Source organism: Mus caroli, unplaced genomic scaffold (assembly GCF_978045245.1).
Source record: "Mus caroli unplaced genomic scaffold, Mus_caroli_1 scaffold_1, whole genome shotgun sequence".
Taxonomy (NCBI): Eukaryota; Metazoa; Chordata; class Mammalia; order Rodentia; family Muridae; genus Mus; species Mus caroli.
The window spans coordinates 35,980,455-35,994,135 of NW_028227256.1; the positions used below are offsets into that span (position 1 = coordinate 35,980,455).

The 13,681-nt window shown below is 45.5% G+C and overlaps 1 long non-coding RNA gene across 2 annotated transcripts in view; it reads right to left on the bottom strand.

Moving 5' to 3' along the window:
- The window catches only part of LOC115031942 (uncharacterized), a 29,645-nt gene extending 16,906 nt beyond the window's left edge, over positions 1 to 12,739 (bottom strand). For both annotated transcript variants that reach the window (XR_015046914.1, XR_015046913.1), the window contains exon 1: positions 12,598 to 12,739. This is a non-coding gene — a long non-coding RNA (uncharacterized LOC115031942). The remainder of the gene's footprint in view (positions 1 to 12,597) is intronic.
- Positions 12,740 to 13,681: the final 942 nt, after the last annotated feature.

Here is a 13,681-nt window from a genome sequence, read left to right on the forward strand (position 1 = left end):
ATGCACACACACTCACTCATGCACACACTCACACACTTGGACATACTTACACATACTCACATACATACATGCATGTGCACACACAAACATACACACACAAGACTCAGAGAATGTTGAAGAAGAGGGGTCAGAAAGGATGGGAGAGCTAAAGAATATGTATCTCTGACCATGACATAGCTGTTACTCTTACGAAGCCACAAAAGCTGTGGTTACCTGTGCAAGACTTGTACAAGATCAAGTTCACATTCTAGCATGCGTGGTGGAAGAGCGCAGCAGAGGAGAAATAGGTAAACAATTGGTACTAGAGGAGAGGGAACAATTTTCCCTTTATGCGTGTAGCCTCTTATAAGTGGCCCATGTCCTAGTCCAGAGACAGGAAAGTAGGAGGAAGACATGTTGGAGAAGAGAGTGTAGAGGAAGGACGAGGCAGCTAAGAGATGGAAAAGGTAGAGGGTAGGTATGATCAAAATATGTTACATACATGTATGCAATTGTCAAAGAATAAATGCAAATATTTCTAAAAGCTAAAGGCATAGAAAATCTTGAAATTGTAATAGAGAAGTTCCCAAAGGGCATTTAGGGGCCTGCATAGACATTTCCAGGGGAGAGCTTCTCCATGACACAGTGTAGCCAAAATGTTAAGACTACAAAACAAATAATTCTGAAAGCTACCAGGGAAAGAAAGCTGCTGGCTCACAGAGTTAAGCCCATCAGAGTTCTCAGCAGAAATCCTGAAAGCCAGGAAAATGTGGAGTGCTACACTTCAGGCCCTGAGAGTAAACAGCCACTAATCAAGATTATTGTATCCATACATTATCTTAAAACTAAACAGAGAAACAAGGAAAATTCAAGACCAGCATGAACTTAAGTAATTGCTGAGAGTCCTGCCCTTGAGTGAGCACATGTGCACATGAGCACTCTCTCTCTCTCTCTCTCTCTCTCTCTCTCTCTCTCTCTCTCTCTCTCTCTCTCTGTCTTGGTTTCTATGGCTGTGAAGAGACACACCATGACCACAGAACTCTTATAAAGGCAAACATTTAACTGGGCCTGGCTTACACTACAGTTCAGAGATTCAGTCCATTATCATCATGGCAGGAAGTGCTGTGGCACTCAGGCAGACCTGGGCCTGAGAGTTCTACATCTAGATCAATAGGCAGCAGGAGGAGAGAGACACACACTGGGCCTGGCTTGAGCATCTGAGATCTCAAAGCTGCTCCCTGCCCCCCAGGGACAGACTTCCTCCAACAAGGCCACAGTGACTAATAGTGCACTCCCTGGTGACCAAGTATTCAAATCTATGAGTCTATGGGGCCATAGTTATTCAAACCACCACACACACACACACACACACACACACACACACACACACACTGAGAGTTAATTTATCAAGCAAATGGAAGCTCCAAACACAGATGTAACATATTACATCTGATAAGACACAGTTTAAAACACATTGGTTAAATGAGGTAAAAATATCATAATAGTAGTATAATAATAATAGTGGGAATTATATTGCTGATATTATATAATATTTTATGATGGTGGTATATATAATAATAGTGGATATTATAATATAGTATATATAATAGGGATATTATATATTATAATAATAGTGGAAACAATCCATCAAAAATGTAATAATTGAGGCCATATATACTCCTAGCTATAGGGATCCCAATTACATAAAGCAAACATGGACAGGTATTTCTGAATACAATAACAGTATATATGTGTGTGTGTGTGTATATATATATATATATATATATATATATACATATATACATATGTGTGTATAACAGTATATATAATAAATGATATATTTTCTATATAATAAAGAATCTGCATGGTACTGGTATAGTGACAGACAAGTAGACCAATGGAATAGCATTGAAGACCCAGAAATGAACCCACATACCTATGGTCACTTGATCTTTGACAAGGGAGCAAAAACCATCCAGTGGAAAAATGGCAGCATCTTCAACAAATGGTGCTGGCACAACTGGCAGTTATCATGTAGAAGAATGCGAATTGACCCATTCCTATCTCCTTGTACTAAGGTCAAATCTAAATGGATTAAGGAACTCCACATAAAACCAGAGACACTGAAACTTATTGAGGAGAAAGTAGGGAAAACCCTCAAAGATATGGGTACAGGGGAAAAATTCCTGAATAGAACAGCAATGGCTTGTGCTGTAAGATTGAGAATCTACAAATGGGACCTAATAAAATTGCAAAGCTTCTGCAAGGCAAAAGACACCGTCAATAAGACAAAAAGGCCACCAACAGATTGGGAAAGGATCTTTACCTATCCTAAATCAGATAGGGGACTAATATCCAATATATATAAAGAACTCAAGAAGGTAGACTCCAGAAAATCAAATAAGCCCATTAAAAAATGGGGCTCAGAGCTAAACAAAGAATTCTCACCTGAGGAATACCGAATGGCTGAGAAGCACCTGAAAAAATGTTCAACATCCTTAATCATCAGGGAAATGCAACTCAAAACAACCCTGAGATTCCACCTCACACCAGTCAGAATGGCTAAGATGGAAAATTCAGGTGACAGCAGATGCTGGCGAGGATGTGGAGAAAGAGGAACACTCCTCCATTGTTGGTGGGATTGCAAGCTTGTACAACCACTCTGGAAATAAGTCTGGCGGTTCCTCAGAAAACTGGATATAGTACTACCAGAGGATCCTGCAATACCTCTCCTGGGCATATATCCAGAAGATGTTCCAACCGGTAAGAAGGACACATGCTCCACTATGTTCATAGCAGCCTTATTTATAATAGCCAGAAGCTGGAAAGAACCCAGATGCCCCTCAACAGAGGAATGGATACAGAAAATGTGGTACATTTACACAATGGATTACTAATCAGCTATTAAAAAGAATGAATTTATGAAATTCCTAGGCAAATGGATGGACCTGGAGGGCATCATCCTGAGTGAAGTAACCCAATCACAAAGGAACTCACACAATATGTACTCATTGAAAAGTTGATATTAGCCCAGAAACTTAGGATACCCAAGATATAAGATACAATTTGCTAAACGCATGAAACTCAAGAAGAATGAAGACCAAAGTGTGGACACTTTGCCCCTTCTTAGAATTGGGAACAAAACACCCATGGAAGGAGTTACAGAGACAAAGTTTGGAGCTGTGTCAAAAGGATGGACCATCTAGAGCCTGCCATATCCAGGGTTCCATCCCATAATCAGCTTCCAAACGCTGACACCATTGCATATACTAGCAAGATTTTGCTGAAAGGACCCAGATATAGCTATCTCTCGTGAGACTATGCGAGGGCCTAGCAAACACAGAAGTGGATGCTCACAGTCAGCTATGGGATAGATCACAGGGCCCCCAATGGAGGAGCTAGAGAAAGTATCCAAGGAGCTATATAGATCTACAACCCTGTAGGTGCAACAACATTATGAACTAACCAGTACCCCGGAGCTCTTGACTCTAGCTGCATATGTATCAAAAGATGGCCTAGTCGGCCATCACTGGAAAGAGAGGCCCATTGGACTTGCAAACTTTATATGCCCCAGTACAGGGGAATGCCAAGGCCAAAAAGTGGGAATGGGTGGGTAGGGGAGTGGGTGGGAGGGTATGGGGGACTTTTGGGATAGCATTGGAAATGTAAATGAGGAAAATACCTAATAAAAAGTAAAAAAAAAAAGAATATGGTATAATATATAATTTACATATTGTAATATATATAGTATACAATAATACCACAGCTCATTCCAATCAATAGTTAGGTCACCCACACAGAAACAAAAGCAAGTCTCATCGAGGCAAGCCATCCAGACTGTTGCAGAGCGCTTTAGCTGCAGCTTTAGCTGCAGCTGTGGAGGGCATTTTTTTCTCAGCAGCCCTTGAGAATTTCTCTAAAACTTAGGCCCAGAAGCAAGTCTTAACAAACACAAAAGCATCAAAGTAACTTCTTGCATCTTCTTGGATTATAGTGGACTAAAACTAGAAGGAAGAAAGAGAGAACTGTGTCATTCTGCAGGTGTGTCGTACTTCAGGTGTGTCATACTTCAGGGGTGTCATTCTTCAGGTGTGCTGAGCTGCAGTGTTACTCATCTTGGTCTCACCTCCAGCAGAGGGACAAAGTCCATTAACCAAAAAAGCCCCTTTGCCTTGATCAAGCCAGTGGAGGTCAGGCTGTCACAGCTTCTGACAGTGAGAGGAGATGAAGCTAATGCTATGTGAAGATCACAGAACTCTCTGGAAATATTGGTCCAGGCCCAACAGGTTCAGGGTAGGTCCCATGAAAGCCCAAACACCACCAGCAAATGTCTGTAACACGGATCCCCCCTAGCTGGACCTTTCTATTCCCAGATTCTGTAACTTCATGGCTCCTCTTTCCTGGGGGATCCTGTTCCCTTGTAGACTGTCCCCCAAGAACAATGTATGGGCACATATTTTCAAGGGTTACAGTCATCTTAACGTTTCTCTGTTGCCTAGGTTCAGACGGGGCTTGTATACTTAGGACTCCCCAGAGAAAATGAGGCCAGTGAGATAATTCAATCCAGGGGGTGAACGCTTGAGAACCTAGGAGGCCGATGGTAGAAATGGCAGCCTCAGGCAGAGGACGGGAGATGTTTAGTTTCAGCTGTGAGGCAGGGAGGGCACTTTCAGATTCCTTTCCTTCTGTCAAGCTCCATCCAGGCTCTCTGTGGGGTGCAGCTGTCACAGACTCTCCTCTTCTCAGCTGCCCGTGTGCTCTGCTCATCTCAGGCACCGAGCCTCCAGAACAGCTACCATCTTCTCTGTATTCTTTCTCTCCCACACTATTTTCTGTGCCCAGGAGGTCACAGCATTTTGTTTCTGTCCCGGGATTGAACCCAGGGCCTTGAACATGTTAGGTAGGCATTGAACCCTTGAGTTGTACCCAGAGTCCTTTAGACATTTTATTTTGAGACAGTTTCTCACTAATCTGGCAAGGCTGGCCTTGAACTTGACCCAGTGAGGCCGTGAATGTTCAACCCTCCTGACTCGAGAGCTCAGGTTACCAGCCTGGAGGCAACAGTGCTTTTCAGTACTCTGTCCACACTCCCGTCAAAGGAAACCCTGACAAAAACTCAAAACCTCTCCACTGGGCCTTTCTTCTGCTTGACCCTGTGTGATTCTCTGTCACACTCCGCGGGGATTTGTTTCCCAAAATTCCCACCAAAGAGTGCCCAGCAACTGAACTCCGCAGGGTGTAGTAATGTAGGACAGGCAGCCCAGAACCTCAGGCTCTTTGCAGTGTTCTGGATTCTATTTAGAACTCAAACAGTGACTTGCCTCTCATTCCGAGTGGTGGACAAGTTGGCTTAAACTTTTTGAAAAGTTCTCTATTTTCCACCATTGAGTGAAATGTGTGCTTTAGTATGTCAGACTGGATGCTGCCTGTCACAGACTTCCAAAGAGAGCCACTCCCCAGCTGTTGGAACTGCTGTGGGTTTTCATTTGTAGTCATTCCTCTGTTCTGCCAGTAATGGCAAAGCTGACATGTAGGCTGTGCAGAAAGTAAGCCTACCTGTTTTCTAATCAGGGGGACTTGAACTCAGTTCTCTGCTTACTTCTAGCTGTGTGACTTCAGGCAAACGGCTTACCTTCTCTGAGTTTCAGTTGCATTATCTACAGATGGAGAGTTATGGGGATATCTATCCCATTGGATGTAGGAGCATGTAATGAAATAGTGCGTGTAAAGTACTGAGTGTGTATCCGAAGATATTCACTAATAGACATATAAAGACGAGACATCTTTGTTGCTCTGGTTCAGGTGTAGTCTGAGTGCCCCTCCAAGGTCTATATGTAAAGTCCCGTATGTCTCTAAGGTGATGGCATTGGAAACCTCAGTGGACCTCACTTAGGTAAGACACAAAAGAAGTTCTGTGGGTCATTAAGCCATCCTTGGAGAGAATTGTGATAGCCTACCTCACATGCTCCCTCTGTTTCAGCTCAAGAATTATTTGCTTCTACACACACTCCTTTGTTATGCACTGCCCTTGCCAGAGGCCAAACCCCTAGAGCTGCCCTATCTTATATGAGAACCTCCAGAACTAAGATTAAAATAAATCACGTCTCTTTGTAAAGTTAAAAAAAAAAGTAGTGTCCGAGTGTGACTTGGATCTGAAGTGTTTGTCTTGGGTTCATGTGTTTGAGCCTGGGCTCAGCTGGAGGTGCTATTTGGGGATGACCTGGAACCTCTGGGTCACCAGCCCCAGCTAACAGAAGTGCTTCACTGGGACCTGGCCTGGAAGTGATACCAGCTTCCGGAGGTCTCTGCTCCCTGTTCCACCAAGACGTCAGAAGCCTCCACTGTACGTTCCAACCACCATGAAGGATGAAACTGAGGAAGGATGTCTTGGAAATACACCAAAGCCAGCTGCTAGCAGAGAAAGCCAGGCCTCAGCAGAATCAGCATGAGTCGCCAGTAGGGACCAGGACCACCAGGGACTCCAGGAGAAGTTCTCGGCTATCCCTCTCTCAGGAAAGCAGAGACCAGTGAAGACTCGAGACCAAGAAGCATTGCACAGCTAACTCTACAAGGCCAGCCCAGCCTCCATTACAGTTTGTTGAGTCCTATTCATACTCCTTCGAAGCATCACATGTCCTCCCAGCTCTTGCCTTACCACCTATCTTGCTTCATCACATGAGTTTGTCTTAGCAAAACTCCAAGTGAGTCTGTCTCAGCTGAGTCTGTGGAAGCTGCAAGAAGCCACCAGCACGCCACCAGAAGGTTTTTGGTATACTTCTCTCTATGGGGGGAGATTTATTTTGGCTCATGGTTTGAGAGGGCTGCTGTCTGTCCTGAGAAGGAAGACAGGGTAGAGTTCATAGCATAGAGAACATAAGGCTGGTGCTTCTCACGTCATAACAGCAGACAGGAATCGAAGAATTTTAGACCAGAACCTGAGGAAAATCTTCAGAACATCGGTATAGCCTTCAGGGATTTCCATGACTTCCCAAAGCAGTACCACCAACCAGGGACCAAGTATCTAAATACATGAGCCTTGTAAGGGACAGCTCATACTCAAAAGCAAATGCCTACCTTCTTACAACCCAAATGGCCTAATGTTGACATCAAGTTATTGGACTCCTTAGGGTTCTGGGCTGGGATATAGTGGCTAGAGAGGGCCATATTTGGGCCTTCGACCCAGATCTGCCTTCTATATCTTGCCGGCCCCACTTCTTATACTAAGAATCCTCAGAAAATACTGAGGGAGAAGCCTCTGGGCCACTGTAGATAGCTGGCTTCTAGCTTCCCTTGATAAGTAGCAGAGAGGAGCTCCATCTTGCAGATAGAAGCACTGGGGGCCTGTGGGTAGAAAACTGAAAGTGCTGGCTGTTCTAAGCATGGGGTCGACAGACCCAGGGCCAGCGAACATATAAATGGCCTCATGGTCAATATTTGCAGGTACTGTGGTTCAATGTGGCTTGAATGCATCCAACGTTGATGTTCTGAGAGCTTGTTCTCCTGTGTGTGACAATATAGGGAGATGGTAGCTCTTTAAGGAACAGAATATGCTGGAAAGTGGTTAGTCACAGGAGCACTTGCCCTCTGATCTGCTTGTCGTGGTTTCTCTTATGTCATCCTCAGTGTGTGAACTTTTCACATGTGTTCCTGTCACCACATTCTGACACAGCCAGAAGACTGTCCTCAGAGGCCAATCGGATAGGGCTATTATTGATCTTTCTGCCTCCAACAATGGACTAAACTGAGCAACCTTCTCTACTGTGTATAACCTATCACCAGATATTCTATAGGACTGAGAGAGCAGTCTCTCTAGCAACTATACGACTCAGTTGCCGTGGGGTGGCTGACAGGCTGAAAACAAATGTTCCCACAGAACATCACCATGGACCCCCACACCCAAATCTTATGTATCTGCATCACAACATGCTTCCTTTCAGTCTTTACAATAACTGAGATATAGAAAACCTTTCTCAGCTCATAAGCTGTAGGGAAAGTGGGGCAGGGTAGCAGCTTGCAAATCCACAGTCTTGGAGATAAGAAACTCTGGTCATCACCTCCCATTGATCCCTGGACCTCACCTTGTATAGAGTAGGACCCTAGGACATAACACAGAAGCCAGGACCCTCTCCATCTCAGCCTCAGGATGCTGCCAGAGATGCCTGCCAGGCTGAGCATTCCTGGTGCTCCACACCAGGCTAATTAGAGGAGGCGGTGGGTGATGGGGAGAGTTGTTTGACTATGATTCTGGTCCTGGCTGCTTTATAGCATTTTTCCTAGCCTTCCATTGTGTTCATTAGCCTGCCTTTTCCAACAGCCTCAGAATTGTGAGATGTGACAACTTCGTTTTCTCTGACAAACAGACCGTGGCTCGTCAACTGCCTGATTTTTAGAAAACTCACTTCAGGGCCCACTGTGGAATTGTCTTCTCCCTACAGCTCTCCCACAAGACTCTTCCAAACAGCAATGATGGCGTTCCCCGTGCCCAGCATCTGAGGTGACCCTGCTTTGGTGCTGGGCTGATGCCAGGCTGAGGGAAAGTATGTTACCTCTCATTTCCTCCCAGTGGCTGGATTTAGGCTGCTGTCTTGAATGCTATTCCGTGTAGTTGCTGGATAATCTATTTTCCATTTGCTCGCTTATAAGCGATTTCGAAGGCTCTTGTGCAAATCATTGTTACATCCCTATATTTAGCTTTGAGCTGAATCAATCTGATGGCTTCCAAGCAGAGAGAGGAGAAAGAGAGAGGGGGGGCAATTTTGATATTTTGATAAAGGTGCCCTTTCCTTCAATTTCCACTTTAAAAAATAGAACTGTGTGCTCCGGAGGTGGGTGTGATCTGTGGTAACAGATGCAGTCAAAGGAAATTATGTAAAAAAGATCATACTTATGTCTAAGTGACCGTGCATCGAGGAGCCACTTCCCCCTCTGTTTGGCTCAAATTACCATGGGAACAGTTTGTGTCTTTGGAGAGGTACTTGAGGGAGCACCGCATCTGGCGGCAGACTACCTTCCACACAGGCCCTGCGCAGCCTGACGAACAGAGCTTATCACTCACTCCTCCCTTAGCACTGCTGGCCGCTCTGGAGACTGGTCTCCCACTGCTAAAACTTGGGGTGCCTTCTGAGCCTGTGATAGTTAATAGGGGAGGAAAGCCACCTGGCATTAAACCCTCAGGTTAACAAGTCCAGCCTGGAAGCGCTTGGGTTAAAGGGCACAGCCTAATCCTTCTTATTCTTTTGTGTATAATAATTCAAAGCATGTCCTGCCTGGCAAATTTGTTCAAAATGGGAAAATTCAAACACTCAGAGCCCTTCCCCTGCCCTAGTGCCAAATTTCCTCTCTTCTACCCTTGACACATCATCAGGACAGGACACTCAGGAAGCCATAGAAGATATTAGAGGATCTGAGGACCCAGCTATGTCTCACCCCTCCCCACCCCTCCCCACCACATTGCCTTGTCCCGTCCCTGTGGAGTCCTTCCTTCAGTTGTTCAGCTCTGCCCTAGGTATCAGAGCAGCTGGTTGTCAGAAGCTGACTGCATCCTGGATGGAGCTGGAGCCAGGAGGATTCTCATCCTCAGATCCCACCTAGATTATGCAGGGTGCCAAGGGCTGGGGACTGGAATCCAGTCATTCTAAAAGTTCTTCAAGGAGATTCAGACACATGGAGGACAGCCGCTGTGTGATGACTGCCAGTTCTGTTTAGAACCTGTATTCTCTAACCACATGCGCTTCCCAGCCTACCGTGTTAGCCAGTAGCTCCCACAGCCCGCACACAGGGGGCCATATGGAGCACTCCTATTTTATACTCTCCTTGATCTAGATAATTAGGCCCACAAAGCAGGAGATGTGTTTATTTTATTCGCCGGGCACAACGCCTGCCAAGTTGTAAGTATTTGCTGCAGCTACAAACCAGTGGATGAGACATAGTGCTTGCCTTCGGGAAATCATCCCTTAAGACACTTTATCTTGGCCAGAGCCAGGTGTATTGTTTGTAGGGTACCAGTCTCAACAGATTAGCTGATTGGGACTGCGTCCTCTCCACCCAGCTTTGAAAGATCAATCTCTGCGCAAGCTAAGTGGTCTAGGCTCTGCTTACCCTGGAGTGACTGAGCCCTTGGCTGGGTCTATGTTCGCCTTTGTCCTTCATCTGGTGCCCATTGGGGTTCTTTAAGGGGACAATATCTGCACTCTCCAAGTTGTGTGCACCTCTCTACTGAACTCACAGTCCCTAGGCACCTCCTCTCTCATGAGTTATATCCCTACTGTGTTAATTGTTGTAGCCTCTCCCCCAACTAATCTCCCTATGGCAAGGTTCTCATCTCTGACTTCCTGGTGGAATCCTTTGGAATCTACTGGAAAACTTTTCAAACACCCACTTTCATTCACAGAACAATATTATGTTTCCATCAGTCTCTGGGCACTCTTCCAGGTCCCCAGAACTACTAATGCTCCCTGGGTGACCACTGAGTCAAGGCCTGCTGTGCTAGGGAAGCCCAAGTACAGTCACACTTAACTGTCCTTTATATTGACATATCGGCAGCCACGGTTGTGAGACTGGCCAGCAAGCAGGCCAGAGATAGCATTGATTGAGCACTGGCTCTGTGGCAGTAGCTGTTCTAAGTGCTGCATGGGTGTTAGCTCATTTAATTGTCACAATCTGAGTTGAGATCGTAATAGCCGATGCCTCTTTTGCTTTGTGGCTACCCCAGGTCTGTGCTAAGTACTTCAACTACATCTGTTTATTTATAGCTAAGGCAAGCGGAAGCATGGAGAGGATAGGCCATTGGCCTGAGGTGAGGGACTGAGAAGGATATTGGGAGGGGACACCCAGCCAGGTAACCTGCCTTGAGAACTCAAGAGCATCACCTATAAAGCCAACTCGAGTGAGTCTGTGTGGAAAGATCTAGGAGAGGAGACCCTATAGCCCATGTGAGATGGATGGACACCTGTTATGTGATTCACTTCATCTGAGAAGCATGACTCGGGTCAGAGCCTCTGGTCACTGTGAAGGGTAAGGCCAGAAAGGGACCTGTGGTGGCATTTTTGCTGCAGGAGTAGAATAGGCTAAGCATTTGTGTGTGGCATGCACTTCCGTTTCCTGACTTCTGAGGTGAACATGTTTACCCATAAGCTAGGAGACCTCCTCAGAGGGAAAGATGGCCGTCTTCCTCATCATTTACTCAGAAGACACAGAGACAAAGGAGAGCCATTTGGTTAGGGCAGGTTCTTTTTTGCCTTTTGGAAGAGCGACTGCCCAGATGGTCCCAGTTATTGCCTTTAGGGGAAGACTCAGAAACACAAGTGTTGAACACAAGCAAGTGTTGAACATCACTTGCTTGGCGTTCCCAACATCCATCTCCACCTCTATTGGAAATGTCCCTGTCTTTTGCCTAGTTGGGTCCGTGGCCCAGGAGTGGTGTCCCACCTGTACCCTGATTTGGGGGATAAACAATTTACACAAGTTAAGCAGCCACAAGATTTTCTTAAGCACGAGTATGGCCTCTGTCCATTTAGGCTGCGTGATGGAAGGCCATAGACTAGGTAGCTTATAAATGACAGAACTTCATTGATCATGAAGCTGAAAGTCTAAGATCAAGGTGCAATTAGATTGTTTCTGGTTTATAGACAGCCATCATTTTTCTCTGTGCTTGCTCATACTGGCAAGGAAAGGGAGCTCTTTGAGGGCTCTTTAATGAGGGCTTCATCATCACGATCTTGTCAGATGTCCCACCACCAAATATCTCTTTATTGACAGTAAGTTTCTTAATAAATATGAATTTGGGTGCATTAGATGCAGATAGTACCTAAACCAGACAGCCAAGATTCGGTTCTGAACCTTTGATAGAGCAACTTTTGTAAAAGAGACGCGCTCTCAGCTGAGACTGAGAACAACGTAAGACATAAACTGGAACATCCGTCAGCCATCTTGGCTCTACACAGACTACACATTCAGTCCTTACGGACTGAATGGAGGATGGTGAGAGCAAGGAATGTGTCCTAAGGAGAGCTCTTTTGCCTCAGGTCTACCTACATCTCTCAGCTGTGGGGATCAGTATCATACTACTCCAACTTATCTTGGTTGGTGTGTGTGTGTGTGTGTGTGCACATGTGTGTATGTGTGAGTGTGTTTGCATGTGTGTATGTATGTGCTTGTACATGTGTGTGCATGTACATGTGTGTGCTCGCATGTGTTAGTACATGTACATGTAGGTGCATATGTATATACATATGCACACAGAGGCTACAGCTCAAAAGTAGGTGTCTGTCTCAGGCTTATCTTATCTGCATTTTGAGACTAGGTTTTCTACCAAACATAGAGCTCACAACTCAGACGAAGCCTGAGGAATACCTGACCTGGCCTCTCTCCCACACTGGTGTACCAAATGTGTGCTGCCTTATACAGCTTTTTATCTGATGCTGGATATCTGAACTCAGGTCCTCATGCTTGTGTGACAAGCTCTCTATAGACTGAGACATCTCCCCCACCCTGGAGTGGGGGTCCTGACCAGTGCTGTGAAGGTTCTCACAGGAGCATCAAGTCCAGTGTTACTTCATCCTCTAAGAGACTTGAGAGCCATAATTCCCATGTCTGTGACGTGAGAAGGATATTACCCACCTCACACAGCCGCTGGAGAATCCACAGCAATTCTTTTGTGAAGTGTTGGCAAATGGTGGTTCAAGCAAGGTAAGAGTGAATCCACTTCACAGGTTCCAGACGAACTGAAACTAATCTGGGGTGCGTGGCATGCAGCAAGAACTAAGAGAAGACATAGAGCTATGAGCAGTGACCCTTGGTTCAGTAAACAGAATATTAATTGGCGTAGAACAGCCATTGAGAATCGGAAAACCCAGAGCTCAGTTACAAATTAGCAAGCAGTGTAAACGATTGAGAAACTGCCACGCTTCCAAGGCATGAGTGGAATGGCATTGCCTCAGGAAGTTACCAGACTCCCGTGAACTTTGCTTGCAGGGCTGGGAGCTTCCAGCAGCGGCAGAGGTCCGAAGCTGATCCCTTCTGGATCTTTTTTGAAAAGTCACTAATGTTTATGTCATCTTTATTCCTATTTTAATAATTTCCTCCCTCACTCAAGAATGTTTTATTTTCTTTCCTTTTGTGGGGGAAGTACAAATATTAGAAGTAAAACTGATCAGGTCTGGCTGATAAACCATTGATTTGTCATCAATATTTTGAACCCATTGAGACATGTCTGTTAGCCACACCATCGGTTATCTGTGATTTATTAAGCGGCACTGTACACCCAACACCATCCAGGAAAATATGGGGGCACAAAGGCAGAATAAATGCTTGAAGTTGAGAGGGCAAGTCAGACTTAGTCTCATGGAGTTGGTAACATCTGCGGGGTGCAGACTTGAGGCACAGTACAAGGTTAAAGAAGACAGAGGCCAGGGTGGTCTATTGTCATAGGCAATGACTTATGGAAGAGAATGGACAAGAGGCTCATTGGGGGAAAAGAAATGGGAACCAGCAGTTGGGTCATGAGAAGCCACAGCCCAAGCAAGGTCCTTGGGACCTGAATACATGGAATCCCGTGAGTCCATCCCTGTCCACGACTTGCCACCTCATTCCTTAGGATGGTATGGTTCGCTGACATGCTCAACTGAAGTCATGGGGGGAAAGGAGTGGTGGGTGTTGTATGTTGAGATAGGAGCATGTGTCTATTAAGGGAAGGAGAGGGAGA